We start from the raw sequence: 16,482 nt of genomic DNA on the forward strand, positions 1-16,482 counted from the left end.
ATTTCACTACAATGCTCAAGCGGTCAAGACAGTGTGATACTGGTGAAGTGATAGACAAATATGTCAATGGAACAGAGTAGAGAGCCCAGACGTAGACTCACTCAAGTGAAATCAACTGATTTTTGACAAAGGAGCAAAGACAATTAAATAGAGAAAGAACAGTCATTCAACAAATGGTTTTGGAACAACTGGGCATCCATATGCAAAAAATAATAACCTAGACACAGACCTCACAATTTTCTCAAAAATTAACTCAAAATGGATCATAGACCTAAATGTAAAAAGCAAAATTATACAACATCTAAAAGATAACATAGGAGAAAATCTAAGTTACCTTGGGTTTGGCAATGCCTTTTTAGATACAACACCAAAGGCATGGGTCCATGAAAGAAAAAAAAATTAGGAAGTTGGACTTCATTGAAATTTAAAACTTCTGTTATGCAAAAGATACTTTAAGACAATGAAAAGATGAGCCATAGACTGGCAGAAAATATAGCTGATAAAGGACTTGTATCCAAAATATAAAACTCAACATTAAGACAACAAACACTACAATTAACAATTGGGTGAAAGATCTGCACTGACGCCTCACCAAGAAAATATACAGATGGCAAAAAAGCATATGAAAAGATGTTCAACATCATTTGTTGGTAGGGAATTGGAAATTAAAACAACCATCAGATCCACTACACATCTATTAGAATGGCAAAAATCCAAAATCCTGACAACACAAAATGCTAGGAAGTATTTGGAGCAACAGGAACTCTCACTCACTGCTGGTGGGAATTGAAAATTGTATGGCCACTTCGGAAGACAATTTGGCAGTTTCTCATAAAGCCAAATATAAGCTTACCATATGTTCCAGCAATCACATCCCAGGGTATTTACCCAAATGAGCTGAAAATTTGTGTCCACATGAAAATCTGCACACAAATGTTTATAGCACCTTTATTCACAATTACCTAAAACTGGAAGCAGCCAAGATGTCCTTCAGTAGGTGAATGGATAAACAAACTGGTATATTCACATAACGGGGTCTTATTCAGTGAGAAAAAGAAATGGGCTATCAAGCTACAAAAAAGGCATAGAGGAACCTTAAATGCATATTGCTAAGTGAAAGAAGCAATCTGAAAGGGCCACATATTGTGTAGGATTCCAATTATATGACATTCTGGGTGAGGCATCTATAGAGACAGCAAAAAGATGAGTGATTGCCAGGGGCTCATGGGGGAGGAGGATAATGAATGAATAGGTGGAGCCCAGGGGATTTTTTTGTTTAGTTTTTTGTGTTGTTTTCTCAAGGGATTTCTAAGACAGTGAAACTATTCTGTATGATAATATAATGGTGGATACATAACACTAGGCATTTGTCAAAACCCACAGAACTGCAGAACACAAAGGGTGAGCCCTAATGCAAACTACAGACCTTAGTTAATAAGAATGTATGAATATTGATTCAGCAATTGTAAAAATATATTCCACACTAATACAAGATGTTACTAATAGGGGACATTGTTGGGGGAGGGAGGAGAAGGAGTATGTGGGAACTCTTTGTACATTCAGGGAAATTTTTCTGTATTTTATAACTGCTCTAAAAATAAAATCTATTTGTAAAATACACTGAAAAATAGTGATAGCACCAAATGTTGGTGAGGAAGCCGAAGAACTAGATCACTGATTTAATGCTGGTGGGAATGTGAAATGGTACATCCTCGCTAGCAAATAGTTGGGCAGTTCCTCATAAAACTAAACATGCCGCTGCCATATGACCCAGCCAACACACTTCGGGGAATTTATCCCAAAGAGATGAAACCTTTTATTCACACAAAAACCTATCCAAGAATGTTAATAGCAGCTTTATTTGTAATAACAAAACCCTGGAAGCTGGTCAAGGGTCCTTCAGTGGGTGAAGGCTCACACAAACTGACACTTCTCTGCCTACTACACAGAGATAAAAAAAAAAAAAAAGGGACACATTATGGACACACACAATGACTTGGGTGTAGCTCCAGGAAATTATGCTGAGTGGAAAAGTCAGTCTCAGGAGGTTACACGTGGTACGACTCCATTTACAGAACATTTATGAAATAAGATGACAAATGGAGAAGGCACTCGTGGCTGCCAGGGGCTGGGTTTGGTGACTGGAGGGGAGGGAGGAGTGGCGGTGAAGGGCAGCGTGAAGGCAGCGTGATGACGCAACAGTCCAGCGTCGTGAGCGTGGTGCTGGTGTCGTGCATCTGCACACGGTACATGCACACGAGCGCACATTACACTCTTGGAATCTGAAAAAGCGCCGTGAACGCTCTCAATGTCACTTTCCCGGCTGTGATATGTACTGTTGTTAGGGGCGATACCGCTGTTGGGAGGTGCTGGGTGGAGGGTGCATGGGACCTCTAAGCACATTCTTTGAAACTTCTTAGGAATCGATACTTATTTAAAAATAAAAATTTTTAACCAGCCAACCAAACGAGGAAAAGAATATAGGACGGGCAACGCAGTCTACACAGCAACAGCGAGGATGAGGTGCCACGACTTCGGGGGACAGGTTCCCACACATCTACCATTCAACATCGGGACACTTGGGACAGGTCACAGCACACGAGGCCGAGCGCGCGTGGGCCAGCTCGGCTGGGGGAAGCCAAGGGCTAGGCAGGTAGCGCCCATTCTCCAGCACAGCTTCATTTCATCAATCCTGCTAACTAGTTACTCAGTAAGCAACCCCAACAAGCTGGGTCTGGCATACAGTCGCACTCTGAATTCTCACTTATTTTGGATCTCATAGAAGTTCCTCCTAACAAATTTCTAAGTTAGTGTTGTATGGGGAGTCAGTCAAGGGTTAAAACCTCTGGCACCCCTAGAGGTAGCTAGAGGAAAAGCCGCGGAACTAGTTTTCACCACCTTCCACCATTTCAATACCACTTGACATTAACTATAGTTGCCAAACATTGAGAATTGGGCTGTACAATGAATTTCAGTCTGAATATTTATGAAAATAAGATTTTATTAAAATAAAAATGATCTTAACACTATATTCACACTCAGAAACCAATTAGATGAATCCTTTCTCATTCTTGGAGGAAGCATTTTAAAAATTTTGTATATGTATCTATAAATATTTTTATTCCTGATTAAGAGATATAGACTATCATTTCAAAAATAAAGGGAAAAATGTATTTCTAAAACAGGAGAGTTTGAAGTAACAATCAGGCTTCTTTTTTTTTTTTTTTTTAAAGATTTATTTATTTATTTAATTTCCCCCCCTCCCCTGGTTGTCTGTTCTTGGTGTCTATTTGCTGCGTCTTGTTTCTTTTGTCTGCTTTTGTTTCTTTGTCCGCTTCTGTTGTCGTCAGCGGCATGGGAAGTGTGGGCGGCGCCATTCCTGGGCAGGCTGCACTTTCTTTTCACGCTGGGCGGCTTTCCTCACGGGCGCACTCCTTGCGCGTGGGGCTCCCCCACGCGGGGGACACCCTTGCGTGGCACGGCACTCCTTGCGCGCATCGGCACTGCGCATGGCCAGCTCCACACGGGTCAAGGAGGCCTGTGGTTTGAACCGCGGACCTCCCATATGGTAGACGGACGCCCTAACCACTGGGCCAAAGTCCGTTTCCCCAGGCTTCTTTATTAGGGCTCAATAAAAAATCATGTTCTCAATGAAACTAGGAAAAAAAAAAAAGGGAGAAAAGAAAATTCACACCAAGAGCAAAAGAGAGCTGACTGAGATAAGAATGTATTAAAAATAAATTACAGAGCCAATACCACAGCCACATCTTCAGGTTTTAAAATGGTGAGGTAGAGATTGAAGATTGCCCTTTCTCCTTCAGAATTCACCCTGGAATATTAAGAGAACAAGAAACAGAAGGAACATCCATTTGCAATGAACCAAGGAGATACCTGTAGCACGGAGCCACAACATATGAGGAAGTGCTAACAGTAGGGAAGGTTAAACAGAAGTATGCAAGCTGCTGAGAAGAGAGGCCAACAAGCGCAAATCTGAGACAGTACCGATACCTCTGGTATAAGAGTATATCAGGAAGGCTCTGCTGGTTATGAAGCTATCGTCTTTTGGCCGCAAACCCAGCTACCTTTCTCTTTTGCTTTGTGCTACTGGGTTTTGGCAAAGCATACTTCTCTTGCAAGATTCTGCCAGCAGGGTGCTAGAGAAAGGCTGGAAGGGAGGAGAAGGGAAAATGATTTGTCCCTTTCAGTTCCTGATCACTAATCCTGACAGTGTCACTAAGGACAAGGGTGGAAGATGTTTCCAGAAGCAGCCAGTTCCATTTCCCAGTTTTACCTACATTGCCAGAGCACCAGCCTTATCTTATCCTCTTTGAAATACTAGCACCAACTGGTTGGCAACCCCTCCTCTGAGGTCCGAGTGCCCCACACCACCAAGCTCCTAGGGTCCAAAACCCCATACTGTCCCCTTTATTCTTCCAGTACTAGGAGTGCAGCTGCTTTCTGCAGCAATCTCTGTCAACTCAGTGACCCCATTTTGCATTTTCTATCCTTCAATACATGTTTAATCTATTTCCTATACTAAATTCACTCTGCTAAAATAAGTGGTGCTGTTCTGTTTACTGGACTGGACCCTAACTAAAACAAAATCACCATTCTAGAAACACCCCCTGAGGGGCAAAATTGAGACTTTTTTTAAAAGACTGGTCACTGGAATTTCCCCAGACCTCTAGTTTGACATGAAGGTTCCAGAAGTAGGGGAGGTGATACTAGATTAAATTTAAAAATCACAGAGGTCACAATTGTAGAAAGAGGTGTCATGGTGAAGCAGGAGCAAGGCCTATCTTATTAACTAGCTACAATGCTTACATCAGTTGTCCAGGCAGAAGTCAAATATAAACGAACTCTTGCACTCATGGTTCTGTCACAAGAATTCCTGCTGGCCTGGAGCATGACCTGACTTTTCCCTCATGTGTACTAGATAACTAGGACAGGAAGAATTCACTTCATTCAAAGGTGAGCTAATAATCAAAATGAACTTGGACATAAATGATATGCATTTACATACTAGGTTTAGATGGGAACAAGAATTTCAATCCCTCTGTACTTAGGGAGAAAAAAAAAGAATGAAACAAGAAACTAAAGTGACAGGTGAAAAATACTCAACCAGAAAAACATTATTACAGAACAGATGAATATTAAGACTGCACATACTAAAAATTTAAAGTTTACATAATGAAATAATCTGTTTTATTCCATAAAATGAATATATAAACAAGAGCAGTAAAAGTTCAGGAGGAAAGTAAAACAGAAGCTGGCAATTCTCAGAGATAAGAAATGAAGAGCAAACTAGAAGCAGCATTAAAGAGATTAGATACTGCTTATGAAACAGGAGAAATGGAAGACAAGACTGCAGAAAGGGAGCAAAAAATGAAATGGAAACCAACGAGGAGATAAAAGAATCAGGTAAAAATAATAGATTTGGAGTCCTTGAAAAAGAAAAATGAAAAATAAAGGAAAGATATAACTCAAGAAAACTTCAAGGAAAATTTAAAAGCCCAGACCTCCACAGATTTAGGAGTTACAGAATGCCCTAAGAAAAATTAATAGGGAATGATCAATAAAGAAACATACAGAGAAGCAAATTTGGCTTAACAGATAGAGCATCTGCCTATCACATGAGAGGTACAGAGTTCAAACCCAGGACCTCCTGGTCCATGTGATGAGTTGCCCATGCACAGTGCTGATGCCACGCAGGGGTGTCCCCATGTAGGGGAGCCCCACATGCAAGAAGTGCTCCCCATAAGGAGAGCCGCCCAGTGCAAAAAAAAGTGCAGCCTGCCCAGGGTGGCGCTGCACACATGGAGAGCTGATGCAATGGGATGATGCAACAAAAAGAGATACAGATTCCTGTTGCCACTGACAAGAATACGAGCGGACACAGAAGAACACACAGCAAATGGATACAGAGAGCAGACAACTAGGGGGTGGAGAAGGGGAGAAAAATAAATAAAAATAAATCTTAAAAAAAGAAGAAAGAAAAGAAACATAAATTAGTGAAGCTGCTGGACTATAGAGAGAAACTATCTTTGGATTTATGGGCCAAAAGAACAAGTTACTGATAAGCAAAACAAACAATAACAACAGAAAACCTAGCTGATTTCAACTTCTCCACAGCATCTCTGTTTCTCTAGAACAGTTGCACTTTTGGACTCTGTTTATGCAGGATAATAAATTTCATCTTGAAGCCTTTTTTCAGTTACTTGCTTATGGCCTGTGATGCTATTATCATTAAGTCACCAAAATTCTAAAAAAAATATTAGTACATAGAAGTCATCAGTATATTTACAAATGATATATAGTACCTAAATAAGATTTATTCTTGGATTGAGGAGATGCTTCAGCATTAAAAAACTTAAATGTGATATGTTAAATTAATAAATAAAAAGTAAAAGCCAATCAAAGTTGAGAAAAAACAAAAACAAAAAAACTATATGATTTGTCTTTTCCATACATACAAAATACTTAATAAAAGTTTTCATGTTAGAAAGTATGTGATTAAATAATAACATCTAGCAATAAGGAAAAAAAAGAACTCTTAGAAAAGAAAAAAATAGAAGGCTAAATCCTGGACATGGTAAAGAATAACTAATGTAAAATAGCTGTATTAGTCAGGGTTCTTGAGAGAGAGAGAGAAATTTATTATAAGAATTGGCTCATGCTACTGTGGGGCTGGCAAGTCCGAATTTGATATAGCAGGCTACAAGTTGGAAACTTAGATAATGGTGAAGTTGAATTCCCCAGAGAAAGCTGGATGGCTGAGGTAGAACAGAAATTCTCCTTTCTGGCTTCTGAAATCCTCAATTTTTCCTGGCTTTTAAGAAGTCTCCAACAGTTTGGATGAGAAAACTACCTATATTGCTGATGGTAGATTCCTTTGTTGATTATAGATAAAAATAGCATAAAACAACTGATTATAGATACAAATTCATCTGCGAAATACCCTCACAGCAACATTCAGGCAACTGTTTGCTTGCACAAACAAACGGACAACATAGTCTAACCAAGTTGACACACGAAATTAACCATCATAATAGCCAATATCATACTTTAACAAATCATCCGGGAAACGGACTTTGGCCCAGTGGTTAGGGTGTCCGTCTACCATATGGGAGGTCCGCGGTTCAAACCCCGGGCCTCCTTGACCCGTGTGGAGCTGGCCATGTGCAGTGCTGAGGCGCGCAAGGAGTGCCGTGCCACGCAAGGGTGTCCCCCTCGTGGGGGAGCCCCACGCACAAGGAGTGCGCCCGTAAGGAGAGCCGCCCAGCGTGAAAAGAAAGTGCAGCCTGCCCAGGAATGGCACCGCCCACACTTCTCATGCCGCTGACGACAACAGAAGCGGATAAAGAAACAAGACGCAGCAAATAGACACCAAGAACAGACAACCAGGGGAGGGGGGGAAATTAAATAAATAAATAAATCTTTAAAAAAAAAAAACAAATCATCCAAGAAATTATCATTAAATAAGGAACAAGTCAAAATGGCTGCTATCTGCAAATTATTTACTCCCATTTGAGAGTAAAACAAATAAAATACAAAAGTGAACAAAGACTGAAAAAAAAAAAAGATCCTCAGTATGTTCAAGGAGATAAAGGAAAATAGGGAGAAACAAATAAAGGCTATAAGGAAAACAATGAATGACAAACACGGAAATCTGAGATTTTCAATAGGAACCAAACAGGAATACTGAAGTTGAATAACTGAAATGAAAATTTCCCTAGAGGGTTTCAACAGCAGATTGGAACTGGAAAAAGAAAGAATCAGTGATTGCAAAGACAAGGCAATTGAAATGCTTCAAGCTGAGAAGCAGAAAGACAAGTGAACAGAGTCTAAGAGACCTGTGGGACCAAAAAGCATACTAAAATACACATTATGCGAATGCTAGAAGGAGAAGAAAAAGAGAAAGGGGCAGAAGAATATTTAAGGAAATAATGGCAGAAAACTTCCCAAATTTAATGAAGGACATGACTATGAACACTCAAGAGGCCAAGCAAACCCCATGCAGGATAAACCAAAGAGAATCATGCCCAGACACATAGTAATCAAACTGTCCTATGCCAAGGACAAGTTGAAAGCTCTGAAAGTTGCACAAGTTATGTACTGATTTCTCATCAGAAACCATGGTTGTGGTATGAAATGTTTAAAATGCTGAAAGAAAACAATTACCAAACAAGAATTTTATATCCAGCAAGACTGCCTTTCAAAAATGAGGGAGAGATTAAGAATTTCCAGATAAACAAATCCTGAGGGAGTTCATCACCACTAGACCAGCATCACAAGCAATGCTAAAGGGATTGTCTTAGACTGAAAAGAAAGAATACTAAACAATGGATCAAAGCTGCATAAAGAAATAAAGACCTCTGGTATAGGTAATCATTAGGAAAATGATAAATGCCAGCACTATTGTATTGTATTTTTTTATGTGTGATTCCACTTCTTACAGATGTTAAATGCAAATGCAGAAAAAGTGATGATAAATCTATGGTTTTGGATATGCAATGTAAAAAGATATAATTTGTAGAAAAAAGGTGTGGTGATGGAGGGGTATAAGAACAGTGTATATGTATGCTACTGAAATTAAGTTGGTATCAAATCAAATGTGATTGCTATAGATTTAGGATGTTAAATTTAGTCCCATGATAACCACAATGAAAATAAATGAAAAATATATTCAGAATGACAGAAGAAAGGACTTAAATGGTACAATACAAAAAAAAAATCAAACAAATATGAAAGTAGGCATTCACAGAAGAATTCGGGATCAAAAAAGATGTAAGATTTCAAAGAAAACATAGTCAAATGGCAAAAGAAAGTCCTGCATTATCATTGTTACTTTAAATGTAAATTAAATGAGATTCAAGTCTCCAGCCAAAAGGCAGAGATTGGCAGAATGGATAAAACAAAACAGGACTCAACTATATGCTGTTCACAAAAGACTTACCTTAGATTCAAAGATACAAGTAGGTTGAAAATGAAATGATGGAAAAAATACACCATGCAAAGAGCAACCAAAGAGAGCTGAGGGAGCTATATGGATATCGGATAAAATTGACTTTGAGTCAAAAAATGTTGTGAGGGACAAAGAAGGTCACTACATATTGATAAAGGGGTCAATTCAACTAGACATAACAATTACAAATATATTAATATATGCACATAACAGCAGAACCCCAAAATACATGAAGTAAATATTGACAGATTTGAAAGAAGAAATAGACCACTCTATATTAACAGTAGGAAACTTAACAATCCACTACTTTCAGTAAAGGATAGAACATCTAGACAGAAGATCAATAAGGAAATAGAAGACTTGAATGAAACTCTAAACCAACTAGTCCTAACAGATATATATATAGAGAGAGAGAACACTTCACCCAACAGCAGCAAAATACACATTCTTTTCTAGGGCACATGGATCATTTTCTATGATAGGCCATAAGTTAAATCACAAAACAAGTCTCAATAAATTTAAAAATATTGAAATCATACAATCTATCATCTCTGACCACAACAGAATGAAGCTGGAAATCAATAACAGAGGGAGAAATGGAAACTCACCAAGTATTTGGAAATTAAACAGCATACTCTTTTTAAAAAAAAAAATTTTGTCATTTCTTTTTTTAAAGATTTATTTATTTCCCCTTTCCTTACCCCCTCCCCACTCTCCTGTTTTTGCTGTCTGTATTCATTTGCTGTGTGATCCATATCTATGTCTCTTTTGGTCTTCTCATCTTTCTCCTCTAGGATTCAAACTCAAACTGAATCCCAAACTGTCACAAACCCAAAGTGAGCAGAAGGAAGGAAAGGAAATAACAAAGATTAGAGAGGAGATAAATGAAATCTATGGAAGTGGACTTTGCCCAGTGGTTAAGGCGTCTGTCTACCACATGGGAGGTCCACGGTTCAAACCCCAGGCCTCCTTGACCCGTGTGGTGAGCTGGCCCACGCGCAGTGCTGATGCACGCAAGGAGTGCTCTGCCACACAGGGGTGTCCCTATGTAGGGGAGCCCCACGTGCAAGGAGTGCACCCCATAAGGAGAGCCGCCCAGCGCAAAAGAAAGTTCAGCCTGCCCAAGAATGGTGCCACACACACGGAAAGCTGACACAACATGATGACGCAACAAGAAGAGACACAGATTCCTGTGCCACTGACAACAACAGAAGTGGACAAAGAAGAACATGCAGCAAATAGACACAGAGAACAGACAACTGGGGGGGGGGAAGGGTAGAGAAATAAAAAAATAAATAGAAAAATAGAAAAAACATCTAAAAAAAAATAGAATCAACAGAACCAAAAGTTAGTACTCTGAAAAGATCAATAAAATCAACAAATTTTTAGCTAGACTGACAAAGAAAAATAAGAGAGAGAGAAGACACAAATAACTAAAATCAGAATTGGAAAGGGAAATATTACTACCGACTTAACAAAAATAAAATGGTTATAAGAGAATATTATGAACTGTATGCCAACAAATGAGATGACCTAGATATAATGGGCAAATTCCTAGAAACACACAAACTACCCACATAAGAAGAAATAGATCACAACACACTAATGATAAGTAAAGAGATTGAGTCAGTAATCAAAAACTTCCTGTATTAGTCAAGGTTCTTTATGGGAACAGAACTGACAGGAGAGATCTGTAAATAGTATGAGATTTTATAAAATTGTATTATGTGACTGTAGGGATGCACAAGTCCAAATTCCACAGGGCACGGAAGTGGACTTGCCCTAATGGATAGGGTGTCAGCCTACCACATGGGAGGTCCAAGGTTCAAACCCCGGGACTCCTTGACCAGTGTGGAGCTGGCCCATGCACAGTGTTGATGAGCACGAGGAGTGCCCTGCCATGCAAGGAGTGCACCCCGTAAGGAGAGCCGCCCAGCGCGAAAGAAAGTGCAGCCTGCCCAAGAACGGTGCTGCACACATGGAGAGCTGACACAACAAGCTGACGCAACAAAAAGAAACACAGATTCCCAGTGCTGCTGATAAGGATAGAAGCAGTCACAGAAGAACATACAGCGAATGGATACAGAAAGCAGACAACTTGGGGGAGAAGGGGAGAGAAATAAATAAAAAATAAATCTTAAAAAAAAAAAGTAAATTCCACAGGGCAGGCTGCAAGCTACAAACTCAGATGAAGGTCCTCATTGAATTCCCCAGGAGATGCTGGCTATCTGGAGTAGAGATGGGGATTCTCTCCCTGAATGCTGAAATCACTTCCCCATTAAATTCTTCAGCTGATTAGATGAGATGTCTCTCCTTGCTGTCAACAATTTCCTCAGTTGATTATATATGTAACCAGCCATCTATTCAATCAACTCACTGATGATTAAAGTCCATGAAATGTCCTCGTATTACAATTAGTCCAATGTATGCTTGACCCAACAACAGGGCACCATTACCTGGCTGAAATGACACATTGGCATAACCACCACACCTCCCAACAAAGAAAAGCCCAGGCCCCAATAAATGGCTTCACATATAAATATTAGGAAACTGAAACCGACAGAACATTAAAAGAATTATACTCCACTATCAGTGAGGATTTATCCCATATCTGGCATATCTGCCAGGGTGGTTCAACAAAAAGAAAATCAATTAATTTTATATACTACATTAACAATGAAGGGGAAAAAACCCACTTATTGTCTCAATTGATGCAGAAAAGGCATTTGACAAAATCCAGCTTCCCTCTCTTTTTAAAAATATATTAATTAATTTATTTCCCCTCCTTCCTCTCCCTGCTGTTTGTGCAGTCGATGTCTATTTGCTGTGTGATCTTCTGTATCTATTTCCCTCTATTTTTTTTTTTGGTCTTCTCATTTTTTCTCCTCTAGGATTCACCAGGATTCAATATTGGGGACCTCTGATGTGGAGAGAGGTTCCCTGTCAGCTGTGTAACCTCAGTTCCTGGTTTCTGCTATGCTTCACCTTGACTCTCCCCTTCGTCTCTCTTTTGTTGTGTCTTCATCTTGCTGTGTGACTCACTTGCATGGGCACTGGCTCACTGTGTGGGCACTCAGCTCGCAGCACAGTCACTGGCTTACCACGTGGGTACCAGCTTGCTACACAGGCACGCTTTCTCTTCTTCTTTTTCTCTTCTTCTTTTTCACCAGGAAGATTGAATCTGGGTCCTCCCATATGGTAGGCAGAAGCCCTATCACTTGAGCCACATCTGCTTCCCCAGCTTCTTTTTGATATAAACATTTAGAAAGTTAGGAATAGGAGTCAACTTCTTCAGCATAATAAAGGCATATATGAAAAACATCATACTCAATGTTGAAAGACTAAAAGCTTTCCCTCTAAGATCAGGAACAAGATAAGGATTCCCTGCCACCACTGTTATTCAGCATTCTATGGGAGTTCTAGCTAGAGCAATTAAGCAAGTAAAAGAAGAAAAGTATTCAATCAGAAAGGAAGAAGTGAAATTTTCCCGATTTGCCAATTATCTGATCCTATATAAAGAAAATCCTGATAAATCCATAACAATGCTACTAGAACTATAAATGAATTTAGCAATGTGGCAGGGTATAAGATCAACAGGTAAAACTCAGTAGTGTTTCCATACATTGGTAATGAGCCACTGAGGAAGAAATCAAGAAAAAAATTTCAATTATAATAGCAACTAAAAGAATCAAATATATAGGATTAAATCTAACTACAAAACATTACTAAAAGAAACCATTGAAACCTAAGTAAATGGAAGAGTATTCATAGACCGGAAGACTAAATATTGTTAAGAATCCAAATCAAAATTCCAATAGCCTTCTCTGCAGAAATGGAAAAGCCAATCATCACATTTATACAGAAGGGTAAGGGGACCAAACAGCAAAATCATTTTGAAAAGGAAGAATGAAGCTGGACTCACTACTCAATCTTAAAATTTATTACAAAGCCACATTAATCAAAAACAGCAAACTACTAGCACATGGGCAGACATATAGACCAATAGAATCTAACTGAGAGTTCACAAATCAACCCTTACTTTTAAGGCCAACCGATTTTTCACAAAGATGCCAAGTCCACTTAATTGGAAAAGAATAGTCTCTTCAACAAATGGTGCTGGGAAAACTGGATGTCCATAAGCAAAAAATGAAAGTGGACCCCTATCTCACACTGTATACAAAAAGTCAACCTGAAGTAGATCAAATACCTAAATATAAGAACCAGAACTATAAAACTCTTAGGAGAAAATAAAGGGAAGCATCTTCAGGACATTGTGTTAGGCAATGTTAAAGAACCCTATCATGAAAGTAAAATGACAACTTACTCAATGGGAGAAAACATTTGGAAACCACATATCCCATAAAGAGTTATTACCCAGAATATATTTTTAAAAAATCCTACAACTCAACAACAAAAAGACAAACAATCCATTTAAAAATAGGCAAAGGACTTGAATAGCCATTTCTCCAAAGAAGATATATAAATGGCCAAAAAATCACATGAAGGGATGGTCAACATCATTAACCATTAGGGAAATGCAAATCAAAGTCACAATGAGATACTATTTCATACCTACTAGAACAGAAAATTACAAGTGTTGAAAGAATGTAGAGAAATAGGAACACTCATTCATTGTTGGTGGGAATGTAAAATGGTGCTGCTTCTATGGAAGACAGTTTGGCTGTTCCTCAGAAAGTTAAATACAGAATTATCAAATGACCTGGAAATCTTACTTTTACATATATACCCAAAGAAGAAAGTAGAGCATTGAACAGATATTTGTCCACTAATACCTAAAGTGACATTATTCACAATTGCCAAAAGATGAAAGTAGCCCAATTGTCAACCCGTGTCATCAATAGATGAATGGATAAACAAAATGTGGTACACATATAAAATAGAATAATATTCAGCTGTAAAGAGGAATAAAGTTCTAATACTTTTTTTTTAATGTTATTTATTTCTTTATTTCTCTTCCTGTCCCCCCACCCCAGTTGTCTGCTCTCTGTGTCTATTTGCTGTGTGTTCTTTGTCCGCTTTTTTTGTTGTCAGCGGCAAGGGAATCTGTGTTTCTTTTTGTTGCATCGTCTTGTTGTGTCAGCTCTCCATGTGTGGGGCGTCATTCCCGGGCAGGCTGCACTTTTTTCGCGCTGGGCGGCTCTCCTTACGGGGTGCACTCCTTGCAGGTGGGGCTCCCCTACGCCGCACCGCACTCCTTGCGTGCATCAGCACTGCGCATGGGCCAGCTGCACACGGGTCAAGGAGGCCCGGGATTTGAACCGTGGACCTCCCATGTGGTAGGCGGATGCTCTCACCACTGGGCCAAGTCCGCTTCCCTAATACTTTCAACAACATGGATGAATCCCAAAGACATCATGTTGAATGAAATAAGCCAGACACAAAAGGAGAGCTATTTATGATCTGAAATGATCCTATGAAATGATTGGAATAAGCAAAGTTATAGAGTCAAAATCTAGACTATAGATTCCTAGGAGCAGGTTGAGAGCAGCGAATGGGAATTTAGTGCTTAAATTGTACAGTTTCTATTTGGGGTGATGGAGAAGTTTTGGTAATGGATGGTGGTGATTACATTGTGAGTGTAATTAACAGCACTGAAGTACATATTTCAGTGTAGTTAAAAGGTTAAATTTTAGGCTATACATATGTTAATAGAATAAAATTTAAAACAAATAAACATAGGATGGTACAACACAAACACTGAACCCTAATGTAAACCAATACTATAGTTAAAAGTAAATTATAATAATGTTTTTTGATCAGTTGTAACAAATGTAACACCAATGGAAGATGTTAATAATAGGTGGTATATGGGACCTCTGTATTTTATGCATTGTTTTTCTGTAAACTGACAACTTCTCTAATAAAAATATTTTAAACTAAAACAAACATTTGTAACTAGCATTGTCAAAGACTGAAAGCTTTCCTCCTAATATCAGAACCAAGGCAAGACTGTCTACTCCCAACTTTTCTACTCAACATCATAGATGTTTAACAAATACAGTAAGTCAAAAAAAAATAAACGAAGGCATCCAGATTTCAAAAGAAAAAAACAACACTCTCTTTATTCTCAGATGATATGATCATTTATGTGGATAATCATATGAAATCTATAAAATATTATAGCTTCAAAAACTAATAAGTGAGTTTAGTAAAGCTGTAGAGTACAAGACAAACAAAAATCAATAGTCAGGAAGCGGATGTGGCTCAAGCAATTGGGCTCCCTTCTACCATACAGGAGGTCCAGGGTTTGATGGCCAGGCCTCCTGGTGAAGGCAAGCTGGCCTGTGTGGTGAGCTGGCCCATGCAGAGTGCTGACCCATGCAGGAGTACTGCCCCACATAGGAGTGCTGGCCCACATGGAGAGCTGGCACGGCAAGATGACACAACAAAAATAGACACAGAGGAGCGATAAGAGATGAAGCAGACCAGGGAGCTGAGGTGGCACAAGAGAATGATTGTCTCTCTTCCACTCCAAAGGTCCCAGGATTGGTTCCCAGAGACGCCTAATGAAAATACAAGCAGACACAGAGAGCAGACAGTGAAGGGAGGGGGGAAATAAATAAATAAATCCTTTTTAAAAAATCTATTGTCTTTCTATATAATAGCAATAAACAATCAGAAATAGGAATGTAAAAACTAATGCCATTTATAATAGCATCAAAAATATAAAATACCTGGGGGATAATTTCACAAAAGATGACCAAAACTTGTACATTTAAAACTACAAAACATTGCTGAGAAAAATTAAGGATATAGCTAAATGAAAAAGCAAATCTTATTCATGGATCAAAAGAGTCTATGTTGTTAATATGATGACATTCTCCAAACTGATGTATAGAATCAATGAAACTTCAGTCAAAATCCCATAGCCTTCTTTGTAGAACTTGAAATAGCTCATTAAAAAATTTATATGGAAATGCATAGAACCTAGAATAATCAAAATGATGTTGAAAAAGAAAAACAAAGATGGAGAACTTAAACTTCCTGCCTTCAAGCTTCAAAATAAAGCTGTAGTAATCAAAAGAATATGGTATTGATGTAAAATTAGACAAACAGATCAATGGAATAGAGATTCCAGAAATAGACTTACACATATATGGTAAATTCTTTTTTAACAAAGGTTCTATGCAATTCAGCAGGAAAGGGATAATCTTTTTAGTAAATTGTGCTAAAATAACCAGACAGTCACATGCAAAAAAAAGAGAAACTCTACCCTTCCTTGACACCATATTAAAAATTAACATGAAGTGGACTTAAATTAAAAAGCTAAAACTAATAGACTTCCGGAATAAAATATAGGAGAATAACTTAGTGACCTTGGATTTGGCAGAGTCCCTAAATCTGACACAATAAGTATGAATTATAAAAGAAAAGTTAAAACAATTGGACTTCATCAAAATTTAAAACTCTTGCTCTTCAAAAGACATTGCTAAGAACATGAAAAGGCAAGCTACTATAAGAATCTATTTGTAAAACACATACCCTAGAAAGGACTT

This window comes from Dasypus novemcinctus, chromosome 17, assembly GCF_030445035.2.
Source record: "Dasypus novemcinctus isolate mDasNov1 chromosome 17, mDasNov1.1.hap2, whole genome shotgun sequence".
Lineage (NCBI taxonomy): Eukaryota > Metazoa > Chordata > Mammalia > Cingulata > Dasypodidae > Dasypus > Dasypus novemcinctus.